The sequence below is a fragment of the Anomaloglossus baeobatrachus genome, unplaced genomic scaffold, assembly GCF_048569485.1.
Source record: "Anomaloglossus baeobatrachus isolate aAnoBae1 unplaced genomic scaffold, aAnoBae1.hap1 Scaffold_270, whole genome shotgun sequence".
Classification (NCBI taxonomy): Eukaryota; Metazoa; Chordata; class Amphibia; order Anura; family Aromobatidae; genus Anomaloglossus; species Anomaloglossus baeobatrachus.
In genome coordinates, this window is record NW_027442211.1 from 266,182 (window position 1) to 281,191 (window position 15,010).

At 47.7% G+C, this 15,010-nt stretch overlaps 1 protein-coding gene across 1 annotated transcript in view; it reads right to left on the bottom strand.

Annotated features, from left to right (window-relative positions):
- Window positions 1-15,010, bottom strand: part of LOC142264793 (DNA repair endonuclease XPF-like) — a 114,781-nt gene that overhangs the window by 32,786 nt on the left and 66,985 nt on the right. The window lies entirely within an intron of this gene.

Genomic DNA, 15,010 nt, shown 5'->3' on the forward strand with positions numbered 1-15,010 from the left:
TGAGAAATCTAAATCCTAGTGGGCTAAAGGACCAGGTCCTAATGAGTGTTTTAATACAATTCTTAGTAGGGAAAAGGACTGGGTCCTTCTGGCCACTGGGATTTAGCCTGTTTTCTATGAGAAATCTAAATCCTAGTGGGATAAAGGACCAGGTTCCAATGAGTGTTTTAATACAATTCTTAGTGGGAAAAAGGACCAGGTCCTTCTGCCCACTGGGATTTAGCCTGCTCTGTATGAGAAAGCTAAATCCTAGTGGGCTAAAGGACCAGGTTCCAATGAGTGTTTTAATACAATTCTTAGTGGGAAAAAGGACCAGGTCCTTCTGGCCACTGGGATTTAGCTTGTTTTCTATGAGAAATCTAAATCCTAGTGGGCTAAAGGACCAGGTCCCAATAAGTGTTTTAATACAATTAGTGGGGAAACAGGACCAGGTCCTTCTGCCCACTGGGATTTAGCCTGTTCTACATAAGAAATCTAAATCCTAGTGGGCTAAAGGACCAGGTTCCAATGAGTGTTTTAATACAATTCTTAGTGGGAACAAAAGGACCAGGTCCTTCTACCCACGGGGATTTAGCCTGCTCTCTATGAGAAAGCTAATTCCTAGTGGGCTAAAGTACCAGGTCCTTATGAGTGTTTTAATACCATTTTTAGTGGGAAAAAAGGACCAGGTCCTTCTGCCCACTGGGATTTAGCCTGCTCTACATAAGAAAGCTAAATCCTAGTGGGCTAAAGGACCAGGTCCCAATAACTGTTTTAATACAAGACTTAGTGATCTAATGGATCCTTCCACTGGGATTTCGCTTTCTCTATCCAGAGCCAGCTATTTGCCAGTGGGCAGAGGGACCAGGTCCTTCTGCCCACTGGGATTTAGCCTGCTCTCTATTAGAAAGCTAAATCCTTGTGGGCTAAAGGACCAGGTCCTAATGAGTGTTTTAATACAACTCTTAGTGGGGAAAAAAGTACCAGGTCCTTCTGCCCACTGGGATTTAGCCTGCTCTCTATGAGAAAGCTAATTCCTAGTGGGCTAAAGGATCAGGTCCTAATGAGTGTTTTAATACAATTCTTAGTGGGAAAAAGGACTGGGTCCTTCTGGCCACTGGGATTTAGCCTGCTCTGTATGAGAAAGCTAAATCCTAGTGGGCTAAAGGACCAGGTTCCAATGAGTGTTTTAATACAATTCTTAGTGGGAAAAAGGACCAGGTCCTTCTGGCCACTGGGATTTAGCCTGCTCTCTATGAGAAAGCTAATTCCTAGTGGGCTAAAGGACCAGGTCCTAATGAGTGTTTTAATACAATTCTTAGTGGGGACAAAAGGACCAGGTCCTTCTGCCCACTGGGATTTAGCCTGTTCTACATAAGAAAGCTAAATCCTAGTGGGCTAAAGGACAAGGTCCCAATAAGTGTTTTAATACAATTCTTAGTGGGAAAAAGGACCAGGTCCTTCTGGCCACTGGGATTTAGCCTGCTCTCTATGAGCAAGCTAATTCCTAGTGGGCTAAAGGACCAGGTCCTAATGAGTGTTTTAATACAATTCTTAGTGGGGACAAAAGGACCAGGTCCTTCTGCCCACTGGGATTTAGCCTGCTCTCTATGAGAAAGCTAATTCCTAGTGGGCTAAAGTACCAGGTCCTTATGAGTGTTTTAATACCATTTTTAGTGGGAAAAAAGGACCAGGTCCTTCTGCCCACTGGGATTTAGCCTGCTCTACATAAGAAAGCTAAATCCTAGTGGGCTAAAGGACCAGGTCCCAATAACTGTTTTAATACAAGACTTAGTGATCTAATGGATCCTTCCACTGGGATTTCGCTTTCTCTATCCAGAGCCAGCTATTTGCCAGTGGGCAGAGGGACCAGGTCCTTCTGCCCACTGGGATTTAGCCTGCTCTCTATTAGAAAGCTAGATCCTAGTGGGCTAAAGGACCAGGTCCTAATGAGTGTTTTAATACAACTCTTAGTGGGGAAAAAAGTACCAGGTCCTTCTGCCCACTGGGATTTAGCCTGCTCTCTATGAGAAAGCTAATTCCTAGTGGGCTAAAGGATCAGGTCCTAATGAGTGTTTTAATACAATTCTTAGTGGGAAAAAGGACTGGGTCCTTCTGGCCACTGGGATTTAGCCTGCTCTGTATGAGAAAGCTAAATTCTAGTGGGCTAAAGGACCAGGTTCCAATGAGTGTTTTAATACAATTCTTAGTGGGAAAAAGGACCAGGTCCTTCTGGCCACTGGGATTTAGCCTGCTCTCTATGAGAAAGCTAATTCCTAGTGGGCTAAAGGACCAGGTCCTAATGAGTGTTTTAATACAATTCTTAGTGGGGACAAAAGGACCAGGTCCTTCTGCCCACTGGGATTTAGCCTGTTCTACATAAGAAAGCTAAATCTTAGTGGGCTAAAGGACAAGGTCCCAATAAGTGTTTTAATACAATTCTTAGTGGGAAAAAGGACCAGGTCCTTCTGGCCACTGGGATTTAGCCTGCTCTCTATGAGAAAGCTAATTCCTAGTGGGCTAAAGGACCAGGTCCTAATGAGTGTTTTAATACAATTCTTAGTGGGGACAAAAGGACCAGGTCCTTCTGCCCACTGGGATTTAGCCTGCTCTCTATGAGAAAGCTAATTCCTAGTGGGCTAAAGTACCAGGTCCTTATGAGTGTTTTAATACCATTTTTAGTGGGAAAAAAGGACCAGGTCCTTCTGCCCACTGGGATTTAGCCTGTTCTACATAAGAAAGCTAAATCCTAGTGGGCTAAAGGACCAGGTCCCAATAACTGTTTTAATACAAGACTTAGTGATCTAATGGATCGTTCCACTGGGATTTCGCTTTCTCTATCCAGAGCCAGCTATTTGCCAGTGGGCAGAGGGACCAGGTCCTTCTGCCCACTGGGATTTAGCCTGCTCTCTATTAGAAAGCTAGATCCTAGTGGGCTAAAGGACCAGGTCCTAATGAGTGTTTTAATACAACTCTTAGTGGGGAAAAAAGTACCAGGTCCTTCTGCCCACTGGGATTTAGCCTGCTCTCTATGAGAAAGCTAATTCCTAGTGGGCTAAAGGATCAGGTCCTAATGAGTGTTTTAATACAATTCTTAGTGGGAAAAAGGACTGGGTCCTTCTGCCCACTGGGATTTAGCCTGCTCTCTATGCGAAAGCTAAATCCTAGTGGGCTAAAGGACCAGGTCCTAATGAGTGTTTTAATACAATTCTTAGTGGGGACAAAAGGACCAGGTCCTTCTGCCCACTGGGATTTAGCCTGTTCTACATAAGAAAGCTAAATCCTAGTGGGCTAAAGGACAAGGTCCCAATAAGTGTTTTAATACAACTCTTAGTGGGAAAAAGGACCAGGTCCTTCTGGCCACTGGGATTTAGCCTGCTCTCTATGAGAAAGCTAATTCCTAGTGGGCTAAAGGACCAGGTCCTAATGAGTGTTTTAATACAATTCTTAGTGGGGACAAAAGGACCAGGTCCTTCTGCCCACTGGGATTTAGCCTGCTCTCTATGAGATAGCTAATTCCTAGTGGGCTAAAGTACCAGGTCCTTATGAGTGTTTTAATACCATTTTTAGTGGGAAAAAAGGACCAGGTCCTTCTGCCCACTGGGATTTAGCCTGCTCTACATAAGAAAGCTAAATCCTAGTGGGCTAAAGGACCAGGTCCCAATAACTGTTTTAATACAAGACTTAGTGATCTAATGGATCCTTCCACTGGGATTTCGCTTTCTCTATCCAGAGCCAGCTATTTGCCAGTGGGCAGAGGGACCAGGTCCTTCTGCCCACTGGGATTTAGCCTGCTCTCTATTAGAAAGCTAGATCCTAGTGGGCTAAAGGACCAGGTCCTAATGAGTGTTTTAATACAACTCTTAGTGGGGAAAAAAGTACCAGGTCCTTCTGCCCACTGGGATTTAGCCTGCTCTCTATGAGAAAGCTAATTCCTAGTGGGCTAAAGGATCAGGTCCTAATGAGTGTTTTAATACAATTCTTAGTGGGAAAAAGGACTGGGTCCTTCTGCCCACTGGGATTTAGCCTGCTCTCTATGCGAAAGCTAAATCCTAGTGGGCTAAAGGACCAGGTCCCAATAACTGTTTTAATACAAGACTTAGTGATCTAATGGACCAGGTCCTTCTGCCCACTGGGATTTAGCCTGCTCGCTATGAAAATGCTAAACTCTAGTGGGCTAAAGGACCAGGTCCCTAGGGGTGTTTTTAAAATGGACACACTTGGCTAAAAACCATGTCATCATGCCAATTGGGATTTATTCTACTGTATCTGTAGATTATCTGCAGTAGAATCATAGAATGTTATAGTTGGACGGGACCTCCAGGGTCATCAGGTCCAACTCCCTGCTCAAAGCAAGATTCACTATATCATCCCACACAGGTGTCTGTCCAGTCTCCTTTTTACGTCTTCCATTGAAGGGGAACTCATTACCTCTTGTGGTTCCAGTCATTGATCACCCTCATTGTCAAAAGGTTTTTATTCCAAAATCTAATCTGTGACGCTTCCCAATCAGTTTCATTCCATTGCTTCTATTCTTTCCTTGTCCTTGTCAACCCTAGTTCGACAGCCTTTGAGATATTTGCAGACGGCTATTAAGATTCCTCTCCGTTTTCTTTTTTTCAAGCTAAACATTCCCAAATCCTGTAACCGTTCCTCATCGGACAGTTTATAGACCGGTCACCATTCTGGCTGCTCTTCTCTGAACTTGCTCCAATTTGTTGCTGTCTTTTTTTTAAGACATGGTGCTCAGAATTGCAGATGAGGTCTGACCAAAGAGGAGTAGAGGGTGATAATTACTTCACATGATCGATGGCTGGACCATATATGACAAGTTTTTCTCCCCCCATTCAATTTTTGTGTCTCCCCTATTTCCTCATAGAATGTAAGCTTACGAGCAGGGCCCTCACTCCTCCTGGTATCTTAATTTTGTTATTTTGTATTCTCATATTGTCTGTACATGTCCCCTCTGAATTGTAAAGCGCTGTGGAATATGTTGGCGCTATAGAAATAAAACTTATTATTATCTGTGCTTCTGTAAATACATTGCACAATTGTGCTTGTCTTTTTTGCTGCTGCATCACACTGTTGACTCATGTTCAGTCTGTCATCTATCAGTAGGCGATTAGTATATTAGTGGTACTAGATTTGAAAGTGTTCACATTATTTTTTTTCACATAGACTAAGTGATATGGAAGACTACAAAGTAAGCTCTTAGGTTGCATGTACAGCAGCTGACGCAGTGTCAGCCCGCCTGTGGAAATGTGAGTGTGCTCTGCAGGAGAATGCAGCAGTCCGCGCCTACTATCAGGGTTCAGTGTGCTACCTACTTTTGCTTTTTTCTCCCTATGAAGAACATTCTGGCCACAAGAACATAAATTGACATGCTGCAGCTTGGAAAGCCGCGCCACATGTAAGTTTACCGAGCAGAGAAAAGAAGCACCGTGGGCAAGAGATTTCTATAAATCCATCCACTGTGCTTGTACTGTAGAACGCAGCATTCTGTATGCAAACAAACACGCTACTTCCAAAACGTTGCAAACACTGACTGTGCAAATACACTGTGTGCAGAATTATTAGGTAAATGAGTATTTTGATCACATGATGCTTTTTATACATGTTGGCTCTCAAGCCTATATAGCTTGGAGTAGGACAACTACCAATTAAGTAAATCAGGTGATGTGCATCTCTGTAATGAGGAGGGGTGCGGTGTAATGACATTAACACCCTATATAAGGTGTGCTTAATTATTAGGCAACTTCCTTTCCTTTGGCAAAATGGGTCAGAAGAGAGATTTGACGGTCTTTGAAAAGTCCAAAATTGTGAGATGTCTTTCAGATGGATGCAGCAGTCTTGAAACTGACAAACTTTTGAAGCGTGATCACCGAACAATCAAGCGTTTCATGTCAAATAGCCAACAGGGTCGCAAGCAGCGTGCTGGGCAAAAAAGGCGCAAAATAACTGCCAATGAATTGATGAAAATCAAGCATAAAGCTGCCAAGATGCCATTTGCCACCAGTGTGGCCATATTTCAGAGCTGCAACGTTACTGGAGTATCAAAAAGCACAAGGTGTGCCATACTCAGGGACATTGCCAAGGTAAGGAAGGCTGAAAAACCACCACCTCTGAACAAGAAACATAAGATAAAACGTCAAGACTGGGCCAAGAAATATCTTAAGACTGGTTTTTCAAAGGTTTTATGGACTGATGAAATGAGTGTGACTCTTGCTGGGCCAGATGCTGGATCAGTAAAGGGCAAAGAGCTCTACTCCGACTCAGACGCCAGCAAGGTGGAGGTGGGGAACTGGTATGGGCTGGTATCATCAAAGATGAACTTGTGGGACCTTTTCGAATTGAGGATGGAGTGAAGCTCAACTCCCAGACTTACTGCCAGTTTCTGGAAGACAACTTCAAGCAGTGGTACAGGAAGAAGTCGGTATCGTTCAAGAAAAACATGATTTTCATGCAGGACATTGCTCTATCACATGCATCCAACTACTCCACAGCGTTGCTGAAAAGTAAAGATCTAAAAGATGAAAAAAATAATGACATGGCCCCCTTGTTCACCTGATCTGAACCCCATAGAGAACCTGTGGTCCCTCATAAAATGTTAGATCTACAGGGAGGGAAAACAGTGCACCTCTCGGAACAGTGTCTGGGAGGCTGTGGTGGCTGCTGCATGCAATGTTGATCGTAAACAGATCAAGCAACTGACAGCATCTATGGATGGTCGGCTGCTTAGTGTCATCATAAAGAAAGGTGGCTATATTGGTCACTCATTTTTTGGGGTTTTATTTTTGCATGTCAGAAATGTTTATTTCTAAATTTTGTGCAGTTATATTGGTTTACCTGGTGAAAATAAACAAGTGAGATGGGGATATATTTGGTTTTTATTAAGTTGCCTAATAATGCTGCACAGTAATAGTTACCTGCACAAACAGATATCCTCCTAAGAGAGACAAATCTAAAAAAAAAACCACTCCAACTGCCAAAAATATTAAGCTTTGATATTTATGAGTCTTTTGGATTGATTGAGAACATAGTTGTTGATCAATAATAAAAAAAATCCTCTAAAATACAACTTGCCTAATAATTCTGCACGCGGTGTAAATGTACACCCCCAAACCAGATTGAGCACCGTCTTCACTGCGGTGATGTTCTATGCTGTTTGGCTGTGACATCACGTCAACATTGCTGCAGCCAATCACAGATCTCCGTGGCTCATCCGATGTAGCTGGAACGAGTTGCTGAGGTCAGTGATTGGCTGGAAGAGATCAATGTCTTGATGTAGACACTTCTGAACGTTACTAAAGTTTCTTGTTCTGTTACACATAGAGTCGAAGAAAAGAAAAAAAATTAATGAGTAGTTAATCAGGATAAGACCTTTAGTTGCAGGACGCCCTTTGCAGATGTTTTTTTTCTTTCAACTCACTATTACAAACTTTGCTATGTAAGGTTTGTTTTCCCTTTAAAGTGGTTATTTTATGAAAAAAATCTATTCACAATGATGTACAAGCTGCCATAATCACCATATAGGTGAAATGTGTCTGACCGCAGCTTGTGATGTATTCCATGTAATAGGGGAGTCGTTCAATGCTTCATAACTTCTGTCAGGGCCATCAATCACTAGTGAGTAACGTTATGCCAGACCGTTCTCACACCTCCTGTCCGTCTGCCACACATTACACACCGGCCAGGTAATATAATGAGGAGCTAAGGCTGTGGTGCGGTCAGAGGCCGTTCTCACACCTCCTGTCCGTCTGCCACACATTACACACCGGCCAGGTAATATAATGAGGAGCTAAGGCTGTGGTGCGGTAGAGGCCGTTTTCATACCTCCTGTCCGTCTGCCACACATTACACACCGGCCAGGTAATATAATGAAGAGCTAAGGATGTGGTGCGGTCAGAGGCCGTTCTCATACCTACTGTCCATCTGCCACACATTACACACCGGCCAGGTAATATAATGAGGAGCTAAGGCTGTGGTGCGGTCAGAGGCCGTTCTCACACCTCCTGTCCGTCTGCCACACATTACACACCGGCCAGGTAATATAATGAGGAGCTAAGGCTGTGGTGCGGTAGAGGCCGTTCTCATACCTCCTGTCCGTCTGCCACACATTACACACCGGCCAGGTAATATAATGAAGAGCTAAGGATGTGGTGCGGTCAGAGGCCGTTCTCATACCTACTGTCCATCTGCCACACATTACACACCGGCCAGGTAATATAATGAAGAGCTAAGGCTGTGGTGCAGTCAGAGGCCGTTCTCATACCTCCTGTCCGTCTGCCACACATTACACACCGGCCAGGTAATATAATGAGGAGCTAAGGCTGTGGTGCGGTCAGAGGCCGTTCTCACACCTCCTGTCCATCTGCCACACATTACACACCGGCCAGGTAATATAATGAAGAGCTAAGGATGTAGTGCGGTCAGAGGCCGTTCTCACACCTCCTGTCCATCTGCCACACATTACACACCAGCCAGGTAATATAATGAGGAGCTAAGGCTGTGGTGCGGTCAGAGGCCGTTCTCACACCTCCTGTCCATCTGCCACACATTACACACCGGCCAGGTAATATAATGAAGAGCTACGGCTGTGGTGCGGTCAGAGGCCGTTCTCACACCTCCTGTCCATCTGCCACACATTACACACCGGCCAGGTAATATAATGAAGAGCTAAGGCTGTGGTGCGGTCAGAGGCCGTTCTCATACCTCCTGTCAGTCTGCCACACATTACACACCGGCCAGGTAATATAATGAAGAGCTAAGGATGTGGTGCGGTAGAGACCGTTCTCACACCTCCTGTCCATCTGCCACACATTACACACCGGCCAGGTAATACAATGAAGAGCTAAGGCTGTGGTGCGGTCAGAGGCCGTTCTCATACCTCCTGTCCATCTGCCACACATTACATACCGGCCAGGTAATATAATGAAGAGCTAAGGCTGTGGTCCGGTCAGAGGCCGTTCTCACACCTCCTGTCCATCTGCCACACATTACACACCGGCCAGGTAATACAATGAAGAGCTAAGGCTGTGGTGCGGTCAGAGGCCGTTCTCACACCTCCTGTCCATCTGCCACACATTACACACCGGCCAGGTAATATAATGAGGAGCTAAGGCTGTGGTGCGGTCAGAGGCCGTTCTCATACCTACTGTCCATCTGCCACACATTACACACCGGCCAGGTAATATAATGAGGAGCTAAGGCTGTGGTGCGGTCAGAGGCCGTTCTCACACCTCCTGTCCATCTGCCACACATTACACACCGGCCAGGTAATATAATGAAGAGCTAAGGCTGTGGTCCGGTCAGAGGCCGTTCTCACACCTCCTGTCCATCTGCCACACATTACACACCGGCCAGGTAATACAATGAAGAGCTAAGGCTGTGGTGCGGTCAGAGGCCGTTCTCACACCTCCTGTCCATCTGCCACACATTACACACCGGCCAGGTAATATAATGAGGAGCTAAGGCTGTGGTGCGGTCAGAGGCCGTTCTCACACCTCCTGTCCATCTGCCACACATTACACACCAGCCAGGTAATATAATGAGGAGCTAAGGCTGTGGTGCGGTCAGAGGCCGTTCTCACACCTCCTGTCCATCTGCCACACATTACACACCGGCCAGGTAATATAATGAAGAGCTAAGGCTGTGGTGCGGTCAGAGGCCGTTCTCACACCTCCTGTCCATCTGCCACACATTACACACCGGCCAGGTAATATAATGAAGAGCTAAGGCTGTGGTGCGGTCAGAGGCCGTTCTCATACCTCCTGTCAGTCTGCCACACATTACACACCGGCCAGGTAATATAATGAGGAGCTAAGGCTGTGGTGCGGTCAGAGGCCGTTCTCATAGCTCCTGTCCATCTGCTACACATTACACACCGGCCAGGTAATATAATGAAGAGCTAAGGATGTGGTGCGGTCAGAGGCCGTTCTCACACCTCCTGTCCGTCTGCCACACATTACACACCGGCCAGGTAATATAATGAAGAGCTAAGGATGTGGTGCGGTCAGAGGCCGTTCTCATACCTACTGTCCATCTGCCACACATTACACACCGGCCAGGTAATATAATGAGGAGCTAAGGCTGTGGTGCGGTCAGAGGCCGTTCTCACACCTCCTGTCCATCTGCCACACATTACACACCAGCCAGGTAATATAATGAGGAGCTAAGGCTGTGGTGCGGTCAGAGGCCGTTCTCACACCTCCTGTCCATCTGCCACACATTACACACCGGCCAGGTAATATAATGAAGAGCTAAGGCTGTGGTGCGGTCAGAGGCCGTTCTCACACCTCCTGTCCATCTGCCACACATTACACACCGGCCAGGTAATATAATGAAGAGCTAAGGCTGTGGTGCGGTCAGAGGCCGTTCTCATACCTCCTGTCAGTCTGCCACACATTACACACCGGCCAGGTAATATAATGAGGAGCTAAGGCTGTGGTGCGGTCAGAGGCCGTTCTCATAGCTCCTGTCCATCTGCTACACATTACACACCGGCCAGGTAATATAATGAAGAGCTAAGGATGTGGTGCGGTCAGAGGCCGTTCTCACACCTCCTGTCCGTCTGCCACACATTACACACCGGCCAGGTAATATAATGAAGAGCTAAGGCTGTGGTGCGGTCAGAGGCCGTTCTCATACCTCCTGTCAGTCTGCCACACATTACACACCGGCCAGGTAATATAATGAGGAGCTAAGGCTGTGGTGCGGTCAGAGGCCGTTCTCATACCTACTGTCCATCTGCCACACATTACACACCGGCCAGGTAATATAATGAGGAGCTAAGGCTGTGGTGCGGTCAGAGGCCGTTCTCATACCTACTGTCCATCTGCCACACATTACACACCGGCCAGGTAATATAATGAGGAGCTAAGGCTGTGGTGCGGTCAGAGGCTGTTCTCACACCTCCTGTCCGTCTGCCACACATTACACACCGGCCAGGTAATATAATGAAGAGCTAAGGATGTGGTGCGGTCAGAGGCCATTCTCATACCTACTGTCCATCTGCCACACATTACACACCGGCCAGGTAATATAATGAGGAGCTAAGGCTGTGGTGCGGTCAGAGGCCGTTCTCATACCTATTGTCCATCTGCCACATATTACACACCGGCCAGGTAATATAATGAGGAGCTAAGGCTGTGGTGCGGTCAGAGGCCGTTCTCACACCTCCTGTCCATCTGCCACACATTACACACCGGCCAGGTAATATAATGAAGAGCTAAGGATGTGGTGCGGTCAGAGGCCGTTCTCATTCCTACTGTCCATCTGCCACACATTACACACCGGCCAGGTAATATAATGAGGAGCTAAGGCTGTGGTGCGGTCAGAGGCCGTTCTCATTCCTACTGTCCATCTGCCACACATTACACACCGGCCAGGTAATATAATGAGGAGCTAAGGCTGTGGTGCGGTCAGAGGCCGTTCTCATACCTCCTGTCCATCTGCCAGACATTACACACCGGCCAGGTAATATAATGAAGAGCTAAGGATGTGGTGCGGTCAGAGGCCGTTCTCACACCTCCTGTCCATCTGCCACACATTACACACCGGCCAGGTAATATAATGAGGAGCTAAGGCTGTGGTGCGGTCAGAGGCCGTTCTCATACCTACTGTCCATCTGCCACACATTACACACCGGCCAGGTAATATAATGAAGAGCTAAGGATGTGGTGCGGTCAGAGGCCGTTCTCACACCTCCTGTCAGTCTGCCACACATTACACACCGGCCAGGTAATATAATGAAGAGCTAAGGATGTGGTGCGGTCAGAGGCCGTTCTCATTCCTACTGTCCATCTGCCACACATTACACACCGGCCAGGTAATATAATGAGGAGCTAAGGCTGTGGTGCGGTCAGAGGCCGTTCTCATTCCTACTGTCCATCTGCCACACATTACACACCGGCCAGGTAATATAATGAGGAGCTAAGGCTGTGGTGCGGTCAGAGGCCGTTCTCATACCTCCTGTCCATCTGCCACACATTACACACCGGCCAGGTAATATAATGAAGAGCTAAGGATGTGGTGCGGTCATAGGCCGTTCTCACACCTCCTGTCCATCTGCCACACATTACACACCGGCCAGGTAATATAATGAGGAGCTAAGGCTGTGGTGCGGTCAGAGGCCGTTCTCATACCTACTGTCCATCTGCCACACATTACACACCGGCCAGGTAATATAATGAGGAGCTAAGGCTGTGGTGCGGTCAGAGGCTGTTCTCACACCTCCTGTCCGTCTGCCACACATTACACACCGGCCAGGTAATATAATGAAGAGCTAAGGATGTGGTGCGGTCAGAGGCCATTCTCATACCTACTGTCCATCTGCCACACATTACACACCGGCCAGGTAATATAATGAGGAGCTAAGGCTGTGGTGCGGTCAGAGGCCGTTCTCATACCTACTGTCCATCTGCCACACATTACACACCGGCCAGGTAATATAATGAGGAGCTAAGGCTGTGGTGCGGTCAGAGGCTGTTCTCACACCTCCTGTCCGTCTGCCACACATTACACACCGGCCAGGTAATATAATGAAGAGCTAAGGCTGTGGTGCGGTCAGAGACCGTTCTCATACCTCCTGTCCATCTGCCACACATTACACACCGGCCAGGTAATATAATGAAGAGCTAAGGCTGTGGTGCGGTCAGAGGCCGTTCTCTTACCTCCTGTCCATCTGCCACACATTACATACCGGCCAGGTAATATAATGAAGAGCTAAGGCTGTGGTCCGGTCAGAGGCCGTTCTCACACCTCCTGTCCATCTGCCACACATTACACACCGGCCAGGTAATACAATGAAGAGCTAAGGCTGTGGTGCGGTCAGAGGCCGTTCTCACACCTCCTGTCCATCTGCCACACATTACACACCGGCCAGGTAATATAATGAGGAGCTAAGGCTGTGGTGCGGTCAGAGGCCGTTCTCATACCTACTGTCCATCTGCCACACATTACACACCGGCCAGGTAATATAATGAGGAGCTAAGGCTGTGGTGCGGTCAGAGGCCGTTCTCACACCTCCTGTCCATCTGCCACACATTACACACCAGCCAGGTAATATAATGAGGAGCTAAGGCTGTGGTGCGGTCAGAGGCCGTTCTCACACCTCCTGTCCATCTGCCACACATTACACACCGGCCAGGTAATATAATGAAGAGCTAAGGCTGTGGTGCGGTCAGAGGCCGTTCTCACACCTCCTGTCCATCTGCCACACATTACACACCGGCCAGGTAATATAATGAAGAGCTAAGGCTGTGGTGCGGTCAGAGGCCGTTCTCATACCTCCTGTCAGTCTGCCACACATTACACACCGGCCAGGTAATATAATGAGGAGCTAAGGCTGTGGTGCGGTCAGAGGCCGTTCTCATAGCTCCTGTCCATCTGCTACACATTACACACCGGCCAGGTAATATAATGAGGAGCTAAGGATGTGGTGCGGTCAGAGGCCGTTCTCACACCTCCTGTCCGTCTGCCACACATTACACACCGGCCAGGTAATATAATGAAGAGCTAAGGATGTGGTGCGGTCAGAGGCCGTTCTCATACCTACTGTCCATCTGCCACACATTACACACCGGCCAGGTAATATAATGAGGAGCTAAGGCTGTGGTGCGGTCAGAGGCCGTTCTCACACCTCCTGTCCATCTGCCACACATTACACACCAGCCAGGTAATATAATGAGGAGCTAAGGCTGTGGTGCGGTCAGAGGCCGTTCTCACACCTCCTGTCCATCTGCCACACATTACACACCGGCCAGGTAATATAATGAAGAGCTAAGGCTGTGGTGCGGTCAGAGGCCGTTCTCACACCTCCTGTCCATCTGCCACACATTACACACCGGCCAGGTAATATAATGAAGAGCTAAGGCTGTGGTGCGGTCAGAGGCCGTTCTCATACCTCCTGTCAGTCTGCCACACATTACACACCGGCCAGGTAATATAATGAGGAGCTAAGGCTGTGGTGCGGTCAGAGGCCGTTCTCATAGCTCCTGTCCATCTGCTACACATTACACACCGGCCAGGTAATATAATGAAGAGCTAAGGATGTGGTGCGGTCAGAGGCCGTTCTCACACCTCCTGTCCGTCTGCCACACATTACACACCGGCCAGGTAATATAATGAAGAGCTAAGGATGTGGTGCGGTCAGAGGCCGTTCTCACACCTCCTGTCCATCTGCCACACATTACACACCGGCCAGATAATATAATGAAGAGCTAAGGCTGTGGTGCGGTCAGAGGCCATTCTCACACCTCCTGTCCATCTGCCACACATTACACACCGGCCAGGTAATATAATGAGGAGCTAAGGCTGTGGTGCGGTCAGAGGCCGTTCTCATACCTACTGTCCATCTGCCACACATTACACACCGGCCAGGTAATATAATGAGGAGCTAAGGCTGTGGTGCGGTCAGAGGCCGTTCTCATACCTACTGTCCATTTGCCACACATTACACACCGGCCAGGTAATATAATGAGGAGCTAAGGCTGTGGTGCGGTCAGAGGCTGTTCTCACACCTCCTGTCCGTCTGCCACACATTACACACCGGCCAGGTAATATAATGAAGAGCTAAGGATGTGGTGCGGTCAGAGGCCATTCTCATACCTACTGTCCATCTGCCACACATTACACACCGGCCAGGTAATATAATGAGGAGCTAAGGCTGTGGTGCGGTCAGAGGCCGTTCTCATACCTATTGTCCATCTGCCACATATTACACACCGGCCAGGTAATATAATGAGGAGCTAAGGCTGTGGTGCGGTCAGAGGCCGTTCTCACACCTCCTGTCCATCTGCCACACATTACACACCGGCCAGGTAATATAATGAAGAGCTAAGGATGTGGTGCGGTCAGAGGCCGTTCTCATTCCTACTGTCCATCTGCCACACATTACACACCGGCCAGGTAATATAATGAGGAGCTAAGGCTGTGGTGCGGTCAGAGGCCGTTCTCATTCCTACTGTCCATCTGCCACACATTACACACCGGCCAGGTAATATAATGAGGAGCTAAGGCTGTGGTGCAGTCA